This window comes from Lathyrus oleraceus, chromosome 6, assembly GCF_024323335.1.
Source record: "Lathyrus oleraceus cultivar Zhongwan6 chromosome 6, CAAS_Psat_ZW6_1.0, whole genome shotgun sequence".
NCBI lineage: Eukaryota > Viridiplantae > Streptophyta > Magnoliopsida > Fabales > Fabaceae > Lathyrus > Lathyrus oleraceus.
In genome coordinates this window covers 44,657,894-44,676,863 of record NC_066584.1, presented here as the reverse complement: position 1 = coordinate 44,676,863, position 18,970 = coordinate 44,657,894, and the positions used below count along the sequence as shown (strand labels likewise).

Below are 18,970 nucleotides of genomic sequence, written 5' to 3'. Positions count from 1 at the left end.
TCACCATCAACATGTCTATAATCACCACAAAAAATTTCAAAAATTTCTTTTAAGGCATGAGTATTTCACAATGAAAATGGCAAAATGTATACAAAAATACACACAAGTCAAAGTTCCATAAGCCAAGTCAATATTTCACCATGCACAACTTCTAAAACCATGCTCATAAAATTCTAGAGGCAAAATGGGATCTAACAAAAAAACTCTCACAATTTTTGGACTTTCCATTATTTTTTTATGATTTTTCTAAGTTTTGGTAATTTTTTAAATAATTATTGAATGTTTTATTTAAATTGAAATGTTTCAGTGGCAGACTTGTAATTATCGCCAGACAAAGCAAAACGACAGCGCTTCATTTTAATGCGGTGCCAGGCGCTGATTGGTCCAAATTGGCGCAAAACACGAATTTGAAAACGGCAAGGCAATAGGATGGATCAAACCAAAGAATTTTCCAGAAATCTCATCATCATCATCGCGTTTTTCCAGATTTTGCATGAACATCAAGAACAACAAAATTCAACTAAAATCATCATGCGAATATCCGTTGGAAAGGTCTGAGTGAGAGGATCTCGAATATGTAACCTAATCAACCTAAATCTAACTGTAGCTCACGGATCGAGCGAAAACGCAAACATGCATCAATCTTTAAATCGCGATTTCTTTCTCTACAGTTAATCATTTCACAAACTATACACATCAGGATGATCTACATGTAATGATCTACAATAAGCATGTCTCAATTCAAGAAACCGTGAGATTCGAAAACTAACCTCAAATTGAAGACAGTTGTTGTTCTTGATGTTTCTGGACGTGAGAACCTCAAACAGATGCGTGCCAAGCTTCCTTAGGTTGAATGGAGAAGTTGCCTTAGCTCAATCGCGATCCAGGAAGAAGAATTCACAAAACTCCATAGTTGAGCATGATGAAGAACAACCACGGATTTGGTGTTGTTAGCAGTGGTTTTGTCAAAACAGACCAAGAAGAAGATGATTGGAGATTGAATCAAAAAGAAAATCGTGATTTGATGGAGAATTGGAAGAGATTTTTGGATTTTTGCTCTTGAATGTTCTTGAGCTTTCTTGAGAATTTGGAGGGAAAAGTTTGCAATTTCTGGTGAATTGTGATTGTAATCAGAAGTTTGTTATGATTAAGAATTTATACTTCCCACTAATCAAGCTTTAATCATCCAATTAGCAAAAGTGCAAGTGATTAGCAAAAATGAAGTTTACTTAAGCAAGGGCAAAATGGTCTTTTCATATGAGCTCTGTGACAGCTCATTGACAGCTCACACACTCTCAAAATGACATGTGTGAGCTGTTGCAACTTGTCCCATGGCCATTGGATGTGTATTTTGGAATTTCACTATGCCATGGCAATTTATACACTTTTCAAGTGCATTTCAAAAGTGAATTGTTCAACCATTGCACCTTGACCTGTTATGATGATTCCAACAATTTTCAAATTGCATTTGTGAGGTGTTGCAAAAATCCCCATTCCAAAATTCCCATTATTTCTCAAGTTGGACCATTTTGCCCCTGGATTTTTAACTGTGCACTTGAAAATTGACTTTTTGCATTGACCATTTTTGATGAATTCCAATTATGCACCATGAAAGTACATGTCAAATGGAGTTTGTGCATAAAAAGATCACTCAATTTGGACACTCCATGTGGAAGTTATGCCCCTCTGATTATGGGTCATTTTTGAAATTGACTGGACCATAACTTGCCAACCATACATGGGATTTTCAAGTTCTTGGACTTTCTGGAAAGGTGAGACCAAGATCTACAACTTTCATGTTGAACAAATTTTCATTTGAAGCTTCCTTGGACATGTAATTTTGAGGTCAAAAACTTTCCATTTTTGGAAACTTCCATTACAAGTCACTTTCTATTTTTGGCAATTTTTGTTCTGACTTTATTTTCTCCATTTTTGAACTTTGAAATGTCAAATAACACTTGTTTCAACATGAATGAAGTGTATCCAACTCATTTCCACCTCCCAATCTATCAGATCATGCACAGTTGACCACAATTGACTTTTTCAACTGATAGATGAATTTGGTAATGCATAGATCAATCTGAGCTCCAATCCTCTGATGAAATGGCCCAAGGGTGAAACCCTAGCCTCAATATGCACAATAAAATCATGGGATGATCCCCATATCAATCATAGACTCCATCTCCTTGCTATGCCCTGATTGGCCCAATGCAACTGATTAGGGTTGACCAGTGGTCAAAACCCTAATCTCAAGGTATAGGATCAATCTTCTGAACCTCTGGATGATATCAAGACCATGATGATGATGATGTACCATTCCACCCAAGATCAAGACCAATCTCCCTGAGAATCAAAACCCTAACTTGAATCACCACCCTCAGACGATTATTGATCAGTCCAATGAAACCCTAGCTTGCACCATGACCTCTTCATCTTCTGATCCAGACTTGGGAGGATGACTTGCACCATGTAACCACATGATATGCAATATGCAATGCCTAATGACCTAAAAAATGATATGTAATATGTTAAGCTAGTCCCAAGAGAGAAGGGCAAATTTTGAGGTGTTACAGTCATCACATGGAAGCATGCAAAGAGAAATGATCATTTGAATCCAAAACTTATCAAAACAAACCCAATAAAGGAGCCATGCACAAGTCCCTTAAATCTTGTCCAAATAAAGTGACCTTTGACTCTTTGGAAAGGTAACATAAAGGGGAACAAATTTTATTTTGAACAATTTTCCATTTGAAGCTTTGATCTTGATGAATTTTGAGGTGGAAGTTTGAGAAATCAAACATAATTGAAAATTTTCTAAGTACCAAGTCAAATGACCACTTCTTCCACCTTGAATAACTTTTGCTATGAGCTTCAAATAGAAAATCTCATTCATCAAAGTTGTATATCTTCTAATTATATTCAATTTGGTCATAAATTTGACCTTATTTGTATTTGGCATGAAGGAGTTATGCATTTTAGAAGTTGAGAAAAATTGCTTGTTCAACGGTAATGGCCCATAATGACCTATAATGTTTCCTCTTGGCACATGCCCTTGCAAGTTGAATTTAAAGTTTCTTAAAGAATAAAAGTTGGATATAATATCTTAAAACTGATCATGAAACTTGTATGGACTTCATATCATAAAAATTGAGCAAGTTATGGTCCTTGTAAGTTGACCTCTTAACTAGGGCACAAACAAAATGACCTATAACCTTTCAGCATAAAAAATGAATTTACAAGCAAAATTAGCTCTTGATGTCAACATGAAAGTTGTTTGTAATATCATAAAGAGTAACGTTTCTCTTGGAATCATTTTAGTATGACAAAAATTGTAGGAGTTAGGGTCTAGGAACCCCCAGTTTTGACCAGTTGACTTTCTCTGGTCAACCACCTTGAACCTACTTGCAAACTTGAAGTTCTCTTGATATTTGGGACTCATGGAGGATCATATATGTATAAGATGATGTAATATGGAGTATACCTTGATATATTTGATCAAATGGTAAAGAAACTTGCTGAGGAAGTCACACAAGATACCCATATGAATTAGGGTTTCCAAGGCAAATAAGCTTCAAACTCTTAATGATTTCTTGATCAAGATGATAAATAAAGATCACGGGGATCCATATATGATGTATAGAACCAATGTGAATCATCTCTTGATTGATCTCCTTGCATTGAGGGTCTAAAACCCTAATTGTGAGCTTGATGAGGCATTGGTTGATGAACACACTACCTACAAAAGAAACAAAGTTATACATAGACATATTTTTGGTATTTTGGTTAGTAAATAAAGAAAAACAAAGTATGATACAATCAAATCTGCTTGATGATATTTCCCAATGAAAAACCAGTGAATGAGGGGTAAGGAGGATGTCAAGGTGTGACCCTAAAGCCAATGCATATGATGAGATAGCATGAGGGATCTTAGGGTCAAAATTGGGGTCTTACATTATGGTATTCCGAAAACCACTTAAGCGTGGGGTATCTTACCATATTTTGTATTCTACTTAAGTGCACTGTACCTTACGATGTTCTACAATTCACTTAAGTGCATCGTACCTTATGATGTTCCTTATTTACTCTATCTCTCATAAATGTGTCCTTTTGTGTGTGACCCTGTAGGTTTTCGCGACATTGGCAATTATATTAAATCACGTATTTAACATAATAAATAGTGAGTGGTATCTAGCAACACATCACTACTACCCAAGACACGAAAATGTCATGTGATTTGACAAATCCTTTTTGTGATAATACTTGTGTGTACAATTACCCTTTTTGACCTTATGTCTATATTGAACACAAGGCATAGACTGTGTCATCCTTGTCTAGTTCAATATTGGGCCCTTAGACATTTATCCTGTTACGCAAGGTGGGCAAATTCCATTTAGGTCACTCATGTCTCTTAACATGCTTCGTGGAGTACCCATCAACTGTCTTTATGTTCATCCAGTTATGGACAATGTTTGATCATCAATAAAACACTCAACTCTACATCTAGGGTCCATAGTGGTTTCAGGTCGAAGGGTGGTATACACCATTATTATCATGAGAATAACTTATGACACTTTGCATAACATTCTATGTAATATTCTCATAATGGGTTAATCCAGTATAAATATTACTCCTAATATTCATACATATGTTTAAGACTCGATAACTCCTTATCCATAATCCATGAGATGTGATCATCAGTTTATATACATAATAGTCTTAACGCTTTAATGATATCCCACTTCTTAACGAAGCTCGACTAGGGATACTTTAAGAATAATGTCCTTATGTTTAATGGGATCTCATGATTAAGTCACACTTGATACATTAAACGAACTAGCTATTATAGGGACTTTATTAAACAAACATAATAAAGATAAAACCTTTTATTATTAATAAATAATTCGATACAAGTACCAAAAGTATTGGCCTATAGGGATTACACCAACACTAATACCTTCCCTTTTCATAACTAACCCGTGAACCCTTATCTATTTTATTAGTTTTGTTTTAAAAAGCTTCTTCAGGGTTTGTTCGTACGTTTTCCCTTTTCCTTTGGAAACAATAAAAGTGTGGCAACGACCCTTACTTTGCGAGTTAAGTTAATTGATAGTTTAATCTCAAAAAATTTACCGCTACAGAAGTGTCATTTAAATTTAAAGTTTTATTTTCATTAAAATAAAATAAAAAGGCATTCTATAAACATGTTCATTTACATCATTTTTATTAGAAAATTACAAAAAATAAAATCACAACTTGGACCAAAGTTGACTTTGGTCAACATTTTGAATTTTTTGTCAACTTTGACCAAAGTCAACCCATCTTTTCTAAAATCATAAACTTCATAATCTTCATTCTTCATTATTCATTGTTCCATCTTCTCTTTTGACTCCAATTTCAAGCTTACTTCATTAGCAAGTAAGCCTTGCTCTTTGCCTTTTCCATCTTCCTTGAACTTTCATGATGCCTCCATCTTGAAGTCTTGACCAATTTCATGTAGGACAACCCTGCATAAAACATGCATTCATTAGCTTAACATTTAACCCATTGGCATCCCACACACACTCATTCAAACATATATTAATGCATCCATTCAAATACCTATTAATACTCATTCAACACACATTAATGTTTTAATGTAGCATACATAAATGGTAACAACTAGCAGCTCATACTCATGCACATTCAATAACATCATACAACATCATATCTAATTTCAATCATCATCATCTTATAGCAGTAGTCACACTAGTCAGTTCAGTTTAATAGGTGTATCGTCTCAATTGTGTATGCTAGTGTACAACCTAAGTTTCGAGTGGTTTACAACTTACATGACTACTAGAATAATGCAACAATATTTTCAGCCATCTGAATGCACATAGCAGGCAAGTCATGAATGCATATAGTAGACCACATGAATACGTATAACAGACAATTCACTAGCATTGCACACAATAATATCACATTCAATTTCAATCATCATCACATTATCAACAACTTAGCAGCAGCGCAAACATATTCATGTGAAACATGTTCAAAGCAAAATACAAGCACATGGCAACAGTTACACATTGCAAGCATGGCATTTCATACAAAACTAATATCAACTAACCGATTAACCTAACTTGTGCCAATTGTCATGTTCACTGATTCATAACTAATTCAATCAAAGCTAACAGTCATATTCACAGTCCATTAACTCAAGCTAACATAATGCATTATTCATAACAAATAACTGCTAACAACTAACTCCATTTGATTTTTAATTAATTAACCCTAACAGAGGAATTTAATAGTGTGAACTTTCCAACTGATTTGCACAGCTGAAACTTAACAGAAACTGATTCTGTTAACATTCAAGCTTCTATAAATTGGTTCCATCACCATTTTCAGGGGACCATTGGATTCTTTAGAAAACCACTCTAAAAAAACTCTCTCATCACTTTCTCAATTCCCTCTGGTTTTCTCTAAGATTCAGGATCAAATATTCTTCATTATTAGACTCAAAGATCAAAGCTCTGCAAAATTCTTCATTCACAAATTGAAATCCCTTCACACAAGATCACAATTTCAGAGTTCACAATTCATCCATCAGAGTTGGCAATTCTCTCTCTCTCTCTCTCTCTCTCTCTCTCTCTCTCTCTCTCTCTCTCTCTCTCTCTCTCTCTCTCTCTCTCTCTCTCTCTCTCTCTCTCTCTATCTATCTATCTATCTATCTCTATCTCTCTCCATGATTCAATATTCCTCACTCATTCAATTCTCTCTCATTACTCTCACGAATCAATTTCCTACGGTTATACACAGAGAAAAATAAGAAGCAGCAAGAATTCAGAGTAAAAGGTCCAGAGTTTACCTTGAAGTGTCTTTGGTATTTTCTTGCCATTCGATTATGGCTCCATTGAACACTCCATTGTCGAGGTCAATGCTTACTTGAATTCATCGTTTTTGTTGATTTTTGTTGTTGTTAAGATGTATCTTGGTATCAGAGGGATCAAACCTCTGGGTTTTTGGATCCCTCTTGCTGCTCTGAGCCTTTGAATCAATTGGATTTCACTTTTAAGGTTCATCCTAGTGCTTCTCAATTTGGATTATTAAGGTGGAATTGGGAGAAATTAATTTAGGGTCTGGGTAGATCAGGGAGAGACATCTAAATTAAGATATAATTGGTGATGATTGAGCCTCGGTCGCTACCAGAGGTGATTCCCGATGCGATGGAGGCGACAGTCGGAAATCCCTAAGGTGGAAGGAAAATTGAGCACGAGGGATTTGTTTTGAGAAGTTTGAATGCTTCTAAAATTGATTGTCCTTATTTCATTTACTTTCGGCCAAACCTAGACAAAGCCCATTCACGTTACTCCTTGCACCCTACCAAATTTATGCACCCCTCTGATCCTTTGTGAAGCAGATTGGGCCTTTTGTGTTTGGGCCTTGCACCTAGCTACTTTTGGCACCTCCCTGGCCACGTTTGTACCCTTGGCCCATGTTTTTCATTCCTTTTCCTTTTCTTTCTATTTCCCCACACTTTGTTATGATTTTGAATTCTTTTTTCCTTTAATGTTTATGCCATGAAATTAGGAATAAATGCATGCGAATCTTTGATTGGTTTTACTTATAATTTGATGCACATGATTAGGTTAATTAGTTAATTTCAAGGCCGTAAAAATCGTTTTGATTAGATTGAATAAAATAATCAATTAGGGTTTTTACCTGTAATCTTTGTAAAATGGTAATTCATTATAGTTGCAAGATAATTGTTTGTTTAGTTGACTTTAGTCCAATAATGCAATTTGGTCCATAATTTGATTTGGCCATTTTTATGATCAAATATCCATGATCATTTGTTCTCTTTTTATATTGTTTTTTATCCATTATTGGTGTATGCTTGATATGGAACCTAGAGTTCCCCATTTAGATGCGTTTCGAACATCCGCTATCTAGAAAGCATAAACTTTTTGCTAAGGCAGGACTTTCCTGTGACAATCACATAAGTAATTTAGATCCCTAACTAGTGGGTCTTTAGGGTTAGTTGAGGTACACTTAGGAATCCATCTCATTTTACCATTGGGAACTTGAATGTCCCTAAAATGACAATGAGGCCTAATGTGGCCCTTATCACCACAATAATGATAAATAACTTTAGATGAAATTCTTTTTCTATTTTTCCTAGTAATATGAGGTTTTTTCTTCAAAATTGTCCCTCTATTACTTGAAGAACTAGAACAATTACACGATAGTGAAGTAGCATGAATTAATTGTCCTTTGAGAGTTTCAATGTCAAGTTTTAAAAATGGACAAGCAACATTCTACTTTTTCTATCCTTTTAAATAAAGTATCTGAAATATTATGACGCTTATCAACTAGAGATGTATGTGTTTCCTTAAGAGATTCTAAAGCACAATTAAGATGATTTATCTCCTCATCAAGTTTTAAATCATTTATTTTTGGAGAGAATTTTTCTTAAACGATTTTATAGAATCCACATACATGTCATTTAACGCTTTCGATAATTCATTATATGAATATTCATCATCGGGTTTAGGAGTGTATACCTTTGAAGTTTTACCTTTCTTACATGCCATCAAACAAAAGTTGGCACACTCATCATTTAAACTTGAGCAAGAATTGGAGGATGAGCTTTCATCATCTTCTTCCCACGTGATATAAACTCTATAACCTTTGGAGATTTTTCCTTTCGTCTTGTAGAATTATGTATCTTTCTTATTATGATGTAAGGTGATACTTGAACAAATGGTTCTAAAATGTCCCAATTTTCTACACTCGTGACACGTGATATCATAATCTTTTTGAAGGTACGGGGAACACAAGATATGGGGGGGGGTGAATTGGGTTTCCAGTTTGGTAACTTTTTGCTTCCCAAAACAAATGCAATAATATAAACAATAATAAGAAGAACAATGATAAAAGAGACAAGCATTTTTATCCTAGTTCACCGTTAACTATGCTACCTCCAATCCACCCGCCTGAGTGATTTGCCTTTTCCAAGAACTTAATCCAATAATAAAATCATGATTACAAGACAAAACCCTCTCAAGAACTTGACTAACATGGTCGTTTGAGGAACACAATTAGAATGGGTTATAACATTTTTTGTTTACACGGTGCTTATTTGTTAAGCATATTACACACGGTACTTAAAAGATATTCAATTAAAGTTCTAAGTGTTTATCTCTTTGTTGTGTTGTTGTGTTGTGGCTTCTGCAGAGATTCACTCACATCCATATGCATGCTTACGTCCACACACATTTCTATCCTTTTTACTTTCTTTATCTCTTCTTCTTTTATGCTCATTCTCTCAACTTTTCCATATTCATATTCTTCAACATATATAAGAGAGAAGATATATGTTTGAGAATATATCCATTGGAGGGTATAAAAAGAGTTGACCTTAAAGTATTTGTTGTATGAGGTCACTTCGAATGCAACAATTGAGCGGTGCTTGCAGCAGAGACTTATTGATGATGGGACATGAGAAGCTTATTTACTTTGAAAGTAGATTTTATTTTTATACCTCATTCACATCAAACATTATTCACCTTTAATTCAAATCTTCTAGTCACAGGCTTCTGATGAAAGTGGTTTGAAGCTTGAGTTGAGATTAGAATATGTCTTCATAAGGAAATCTTTTTGTGATTGTACTTTCTTTGAGTATACTACTCGTCATGATCATATGTTTCATATAATAAATGAAGTGAAGCTTAATCAAAGTCTAGAGCCTAGATGATGTAGACTATAAAGTCTATTTAGAGTGAGGCTTGAAAGTACTATAGTCCATAGAGAATACAAACAAGATATGATACATCATTTACTATTTTTTTTAGATCATATGCATTGACTGTTAGAGAATATTTCCTTCGCTTTCCAACTTATAGTCAGAGGATTCTAATATCGTTTGATAAATTTTAGTAGAATTCAGAAGTTGTCTTCAGAACATGGAGAGACTTCAGAGTTCTTTGAGTATCAGGTTCTAATACTTGCACACACACTTGTAGTTAGAGCTTTATCAAAGTTTGTCTTGATGGTTTCTATTTAGAAACATTGACTTTGTAATCTTGATGCTTAACTTGCTTTAAAAACATATTTGAATTTTTCCTTTTATTTAACATGTGTTTTTTTCATCAATATGCTTTCTTCTTTCTTCAGACTTCGTCTGCATTCAGATTGGCTTCTTCAATGACATAGCTTTTTTCAGAGTATGGCTTTTATAATTTGATTCCGTTCATACCTTGCTTCAGAACTTTCTTTGATTTGAAAATTTATTTCCATTAGGCTTTGTTGTCTTATGAGTTGACAATCATAGTTAGTTTCTTTCAGAATCTTCAACTATCAGAGTTGTCTTTAGACAGGCTTTTGAAATTCCTTGATCAAAACCTACTTTAATCAGCATTTTCTCTTTACATTTAGATTTTTTATGACCTTTGAGTTTCTACACACTTAACAAATAATTAGTGCATAAAATTGTTCTTCTAAACTTTGTTATCATCAAAACATAAAGGTATGTTGATGTAGAACAAAACTTGTTCTTACACATTTTTCTTGTGTTCTTTCTTAGGCGGTGAGTATTTCTGAAATTTACAATTTTGTTGGAATGCTTGAATTTTTAACTTGCTTTAAAAACATATTTGAATTTTTCCTTTTACTTAACATGTGTTTTTTTCATCAATATGCTTTCTTCTTTCTTCAGACTTCGTCTGCATTCAGATTGGCTTCTTCAATGACATAGCTTTTTTCAGAGTATGGCTTTTATAATTTGATTTCGTTCATATCTTGCTTCAGAACTTTCTTTGATTTGAAAATTTATTTCCATTAGGCTTTGTTGTCTTATGAGTTGACAATCATAGTTAGTTTCTTTCAGAATCTTCAACTATCAGAGTTGTCTTTAGACAAGCTTTTGAAGTTCCTTGATCAAAACCTACTTTAATCAGCATTTTCTCTTTACATTTAGATTTTTTTATGACCTTTGAGTTTCTACACACTTAACAAATAATTAGTGCGTAAAATTGTTCTTCTAAACTTTGTTATCATCAAAACATAAAGGTAAGTTGATGTAGAACAAAACTTGTTCTTACACATTTTTCTTGTGTTCTTTCTTAGACGGTGAGTATTTCTGAAATTTACAATCCTTTGTTGGAATGCTTGAATTTTTAACTTACTTTAAAAACATATTTGAATTTTTCCTTTTATTTAACATGTGTTTTTTTCATCAATATGCTTTCTTCTTTCTTCAGACTTCGTCTGCATTCAGATTGGCTTCTTCAATGACATAACTTTTTTCAGAGTATGGCTTTTATAATTTGATTTCGTTCATACCTTGCTTCAGAACTTTCTTTGATTTGAAAATTTATTTCCATTAGGCTTTGTTGTCTTATGAGTTGACAATCATAGTTAGTTTCTTTCAGAATCTTCAACTATCAGAGTTGTCTTTAGACAAGCTTTTGAAGTTCCTTGATCAAAACCTACTTTAATCAGCATTTTATCTTTACATTTAGATTTTTTATGACCTTTGAGTTTCTACACACTTAACAAATAATTAGTGCATAAAATTGTTCTTCTAAACTTTGTTATCATCAAAACGTAAAGGTATGTTGATGTAGAACAAAACTTGTTCTTACACATTTTTCTTGGGCTCTTTCTTAGGCGGTGAGTATTTCTGAAATTTACAATCCTTTGTTGGAATGCTTGAATTTGTTTATCTTTAAGTATCTATTGTAGTATTTGACGAATAAACCCATCTCCTTTTGTTTAGAAACCTCTTCACCAGAGTTATCACTTTCTTCTTTTGACTTCTTCCCTTTAGATTATGAGTCTTTAAAAGAAATATCTTGTTTTTCTTCTTTACCTTTCTCTTTATTTTTCGACTTTACTTCGTTATCGATGAGTTGTTTCAGTTTATTCTCATGCTCTACTAACTTTCCAAATAGTTTTGTAATATCCAAAGTACTAAGATCATTTGATTCTTTTATAGTGGTAACCTTTGGTTGCCACTCCATGCACGTAAATCTCAATATTTTGTTCGTACAATCGTTGTTATAAGATGGTTTACCCAAGTTGCTTAGTTTGTTGATTAAGTGAAGGAATCTAGTTTGCATGGAATCCACAAACTATTCATGTTCCATACAAAACATTTCAAACTTCCTTGCAAACATATTGATTTTAGAATCCTTGATGTCATATGTTCCCTCATAGAGAGTTTAGAGAGCGTCTCATATACCTTTAGAATTTATATTATGTCAAATTGAGTATAATACTTTCGCGGTTAAAGCGGAAATAAGTATGTTCCTCACTTTCAAATCATATGAAACCTTTTTGGTCTCATCATTCATCCAATCCTTAGGATGTTTAAGAACATCATTATCACCCATAGGAATAAATGTTTGTTAGGTGATGGCACAATATAGTTTTTTGTCAACTGATAATAAGTGTACATACATGTTCACCATCCAATAACTAAAATTTCCGCCTTTGAAAACATGTGCTCTACTATACGATATCTTAGGATCGTCATCGTTCGCCATAGTCACAACTTTTGGATGTTAATTAGACACAATCAAAAGACCAGTTCATGATGCCAATTGTTGGATGAGAATATGGAAGTAGAAAATGGTTTGGGGGGGGGGGGGGGGGTAAATAGACCTTTATTAAAAAATTCAACCGTTTTTCAAAAACAGAATATGATAGATTTTTTAAAAGTGCACGCAGAAGGTTTGAAACAATTATATGTAGATTATACTTTTCTTGGAACTTGATCATGTTAACTCTTAACCAATCTACAGATATCAGATATGGTTTTATGATGATACACAAGGTATTTAATTAATTCAGTTGTATATTCCACGAGGTGTATTATACAACGATCAAATATCGATGAATTCTAACCTCAATTATTTCTCATAAATTTAATCACCAATCCAGCTTGATTAGACAATAATTATAACAAAACCTAAGCTTAAGTAATAAATAGCTGCCAATTGAATAAATGATAAACTATGCTAAAATTGAAATATGTAAGCATGCAAGTCCTACGAAAATTAAATGCAAGATTAAGGAAGAGAGATGACATCGGGGTTTATAGTACTTTGATGTTTGTCCTTGCTTTGCCTATGTGAACTCTTCAATGGTTTCCCATTAGAACTTGTACCATTCCTATTTTTATTTAGAAATATTTTAAGAGTTCATACAGTCATCAATCCACAATAATGCTAAGAAAAATAAAATCTCATATGGATCTTGACTTGTATACAACATAACTCCAAACTCTTATAAGTAATATTTTTTCAATTAACGCTTCTTGAGTCTTCCAATATCACAAATATGCCTCAAGCCTTCATGTGCAACAATCATCCTTTGATCATACTGGTTCCTTGAGCGAGGAATTGTATGTAGCCTTCCACATACATTACTACAAAATAGATATTTCGTAACAACAATTTTACAACGGTCATCGTGTTGACCATGGTGATAGTTTATTTTTGTGCACTTTTTTTTATTTACCAAATAACATGTCACAATGGTCATATAGAACAACCGTAGTGAAATGTACATGGAGTGAAATGGTTCGAATCCCAACACCAACAATTTGGCCATTTATCGTGATAATAATGTGATTGGCCTTATAGATCACCATGATTTTTGTTTTCAACCATGGTGAAAGGTGCTACTTATTTATATATAAGTGAAATTATATATCACTTTAGTACATAACAACCGCCTCTCTCAAAGCAAAACCATGATAACTCTTTCATTTGTCTCTCAATTGTCTCTCTCATATTGACACCACAAAACAAAACAATAACAACAAATCTTTGCCAATGGGTATTTACAGGTTCGTTTTCACTATAGTGTTTTTTTTCAAAATTTGTTTCGATAGCTTGTTTCACAATGTTTGAACTTTCTGCTTGTTTTGATTTGTAGGTATGGATGCTTGTTTTAATAAAGAGGATGAAGCTAAAGTTAGCGTTGCAAACTTGTGTCAAAGATCCAAAATGACATCTATTCAAGATAGGCACAAGTTTGCGATTCTAACTTTAACTTCATCCTTATTTCATTGTGGACATGCCATTATGGTACATGTATGGTACATTTTTAAGCATTCTATGACTTGATATGTTTGTTGTATCATGTCTGTTGTTTGTGATTTGTTATTGATGAATGTTGTTGTTAATATTTGTTTAAAAAATAAATTTATTATATATTATGTGGTTTGAGTGTTTTTCTAATCTATTATCGAATATATAACTTTTCAAACTGCATTAGAAAAACTATAATATGATAGATAAAGTTGTATTAGAGAATAAGTACATGTTCACTTTTTGATAAGAATTCTTCACACCATTATTTGCATGTTCTTCTTTGACAGTTAGAATTTGGTTTAATGATTGTAGTTCTTCAACCACCCCTCTTTCCAGCTCTATTTTGTTTGCAAAATATTATTTACTCTACAAACAAAACCAAAGGTGGGGAGAGGGGTGGTTGAAGAACTACAATCACTAAACCAAGTTCTAAATATTAAAGAGAAAAATATGGATAAGGAGTTGAAGAACTCTTGTCAAGCATTTAACGTGAACTTGTTCTTCTAATATAACTTAATTTTTCGTATTATAATGCTCTAGGGCAAATTGAAAAGTTATATGCTTAGTGATCATTTGAGAAATAAGCATATTCCACATAATTTATAATAAACTCAGGTGTATATATCACAACGGTTGTTTAGTATAACCGTTGTTAAATATTATACATTAAAGAATCTAAGAACGGTTATTTAAAGTAACCGTTGTGGTAGATAGTGCGCTACATAGATATAATCACGGTCACACAACCGTGATGGAAAACATCATACATACAATCAGAACTTACCTCACAACGGTTGGTTTAACGTGGTGGTATCCCTTTTCTAACTGTTGTGGTTAGTGTTTTCCATAGTAGTGACAGTCACTACTAAGGCAATCTAGACAAAAGAACCTTCTTATTTTCATTGGAATTTATCAGCACTAATGACAATAACCTCAATCTTGCAAGCTACCTGAAAATCTCAACCAAATCTTTAAGAACGATTAGTTTCAAGATGATATCTCCCTCAATCAATTACATGTCTCTCATTATCAATATCTGAAATCAAACTGAGGTTGAAGAATAAAGAAATTTGTTGCAAGAATTTTGAACTTTCAAAAACAGAGGGTGTTGTTTTTCACACAATCACAATGAATATTATGAAAATGTTATGTGTATTATGTTTTGAAAATGGTGACAAAAAGAATTTATATATGTTTGAGATTAAGCACACAAATGAATAGAAAGGGTTAGTTAGATTCGAATCAAGAGCATTTCAAGATTTGAGTCAAGTGAACATGTGAAGTGGAATAAGAAGAAAAAAAAATTTGACTCATTTTTCATCTGATTCGAATAAAAAATAAAGTCTAATAATCAAAGACCCCGTGATTCGAATCAAGTGTAAATCCCGATTCAAATCAATTTATACAAAGCCAAATGGAAAGTGATGAAAAATGTATGATTCAAATCAAATGTATAGTCTGATTCAAATCAAATCAACTAGAGGTGACCAAAAAATATCTTACTCAAATCATGTGTAAATTCCAATTCGAATCAAAGTGTTTGAAAACTTCCAGTTTGCCTCTATGCAATTTGATTTAGATCAAGTTGCATGCTTAGTTCGAATCTCAATTTAATTGGATCTCAATTTTTCATAGTTTTGAAAATACTTTGAGATTTTTCTTTCCACCTAACTTGAATCAATAATACATATGGTTCTTATTCCATTGGCTCATGCAATTGACTAAAAGGATCATGATCAAGTTCAAACATAAATATTGGTTTATGCATGCTAAAGACGAATCGTTTCAAACTTTATTCAGGGATGGTTTTCAATCATGAAGAATACTCAATAATTGAAAGTAAATGAGAATGAAAGTGATAATACAAGCAACAAAACCACAATATTACGGCTGAATGTATTAGGTACATATGCAACTACATTGGACATTTAGGGTAACATGGTGATTGAAATAAGGGGGAGCATTTCAATGATAATGAGGCATTTGATGTGTTTGTCCCATTATACTTTTCAGCGAATCGAAGCATCATATGATCTGAGTAGTACATACGACTTCTTTGAAGGACAACCATGACCGCTGAAAGACTCTCCTAGCTCCCTAAAAGCCCAACGGGTCTTGGGGGAAACTGTTATGGGTCGGTCAAAGGCCTAAAAGAGATGAAGTCCATATTCATTCAATCCACTCTACCTAGCCAAAGGTATAAAACCGTTTCACACGGGAAATCTAGGTACATTTTCCAATCTCCGCTTTCACTACTCTCATCTTGAATGTTGAATTGACTTGGATGTTAGAGTGTTTTGCATGTACACGTTCTCTTCGTTGCATTAGAAGCTCATTTCGACATTGTTGGAGGTCAAGACTATCGGTTCAAGATTTTGCATTAGCGAACCACATCCAATTTTGGTTCCGGAAAGGAACAAATAAGTAATGTGAGATTCTAGGTTCAATCTCCTAGCAATTCCGATTTCAATTTTGCTTAATATTTTTTAAAAAATAGATGTTTATCTGGACAAAAAAATACATCTTCAATAAAGTCGATTATCATTTTTCCTCGATGTTTTTCAAACGAAGAAATTGAGATTTATTTAGAAAAATATATTGTTATAAAAATTTGAAAGTGACTTATATTTATGAACAATCTACTTTTAATATATAAAAGTTAATTACCACCATAATTACTTAATTACCCTAATTACAATCCATAATACAACTAATTTCATGTTCCTATAAGTAATTTCGTACTAAACTCTATTTAATACTCTAACTAACTCTACCATTTTACAATTTAATAAATCTACTTTTTAATATATAAAAGTTAATTACCACCATAATTACTTAATTACTCTAATTACAATCCATAATACAACTAATTTCATGTTCCTATAAGTAATTTCGTACTAAACTCTATTTAATACTCTAACTAACTCTACCATTTTACAATTTAATAAATTTGCCTCAACAACATAAAAATTGATTCAACTATATATTATATAAAATATAATTAAAAAATTGATTCAAATATATCAAAATACATTAAAAGAGAGTTTTTCATTGGGTAAGATGATGTATGATATGAGTAATTTCCAATGGGTGAATTATTTTATGGATTTGGGATAAAAAGAGAATTTTGAAATCTTGAATTATGGTGTGGATTTGGAATAAGAGGTGGATTTCCAAAATATGGGGTGTTTTGTTGATTTGGGATACAAAGAGGACTTCCATCATTTTGCATAAAATTGGAGCATGTGTTATGTTGATTGAGGTTCATTTTCAAATGAAATGTGTACACACAAAAATTAAAATTAAATAAAATAAATTGGTCAAATTTAGACTAGATCTGAGTGAAAAATGTGATAAAATAAATTACCTATTTATATTACTAAAAAATATTACCGTTATTTTATTGTTGTTGCAATCTTATCATTCCAAAATGAAATCAATATCCTGAAATCAAATTAGTTATTATTGTAGTTTTTTTGCTAAATATTATCGTTGTTTGATTTTCTTTAAATGACAAAATGAATTTTTTTTAATAATAAATATTACCGTTATTTTATTGTTGTTGCAATCTTATCATTCCAAAATGAAATCAATATTCTGAAATCAAATTAATTATTATTGTAGTTTTTTTGCCAAATATTATCGTTACTTGATTTTAGTGGAAGGTATGTGATCATTCAAAAAAAATTGTGTTTCTTGGTGGTACCACAATGAATGCAATCGAACTTCAAAATATTTCACCTAAAGGATATTTCTTTAAAGATTTTGGTGAGATACTTCAAGGCAAATGCAAAACCGATAGACTGAAAGGTAATTTAAATTCTATTATAACTTATATAACTTATATATTTACAAACACATTCAATAATGAACCTTACTTTAATGTAGATATTATTGGTGTTGTTAGTGAGATAAACCATATCCAATCCAACACTCAGGGGAATAAAGTTGTTGTTTCGGTTGTGCTGAAAGATTTGAAGTAATGCACATTGTTTTCATAACTTATGTGTTTGATAAATTTATATATTTTGCATCACTGAATCTAATCATATAATATTGTTTATTTATATTGCAAAATAGGGATAATTGCATAAATTGCAATTTATGGGAAATCTATGGATCACAATTTTTGGCTTACTACAATGATCCTAAAAACAATGGAGTTATTTTAATTCTGCTCACTCATGCAATGGTAAAAGATGGCCAAGGTATTACACTATCAGACTTTATAAATACATAGCTGATTTGTATTTTTCATTATACGTTCAATAATTTTTATATTAATTATACATTTTACAGTTTCAAATGCATGGAGTGGTTACAAATTGTTGATAAATGAAGACATCCCTGAAATTCAAGATTTTATGTCTAAGTATGGATTTTATTTATTTATTTATATTCAGATTATTATACATAATTTTTAATTTCTTTAAAATAAATTATTGCACTTGCGCGACCCGTGCGAACGCACGGGTCCTTTACTAGTTTTTATGAAAAGATGTTTGTAAAACATACAAATAAAATATATAAATAAAAATCTATATTCAAATCAATTACTTCTTCGATTGTTAACTTTGGTTTGGTTTGTATGCGATGAAAAATGAAAAGTGAAAACGACATAAATCTTAATTTTTTATATGTTTTTATCTTTAAATAAAGTTTAAAATGCGGTTAGTTTTTTTTAAAAAAATAATTTTTCATTTTAGTTTTTTAGTTTTTTAATCAATTTTTAGTCTTACTTGTTATAAATGTGGTGTTTTTTATTTTTTTAAATACATAAATAAAAATCAATCACCAAATAGTTTTTAGACAACCAAGTGTTCTTTCGATTGGAAAGGCAACCAACCATTGTTCTCGCTTTATTAAAGTGTGTGGAATACAATACT

General features: G+C 32.2%; 1 long non-coding RNA gene across 1 annotated transcript; it reads right to left on the bottom strand.

Moving 5' to 3' along the window:
- Window positions 1-5,146: 5,146 nt before the first annotated feature.
- Window positions 5,147-7,479, bottom strand: LOC127097566 (uncharacterized). Its single transcript, XR_007793099.1, has 2 exons — window positions 6,851-7,479; window positions 5,147-5,504 (listed from the first exon to the last, which is right to left on the bottom strand). It is a non-coding gene; the product is annotated as an uncharacterized LOC127097566 (long non-coding RNA).
- Window positions 7,480-18,970: the final 11,491 nt, after the last annotated feature.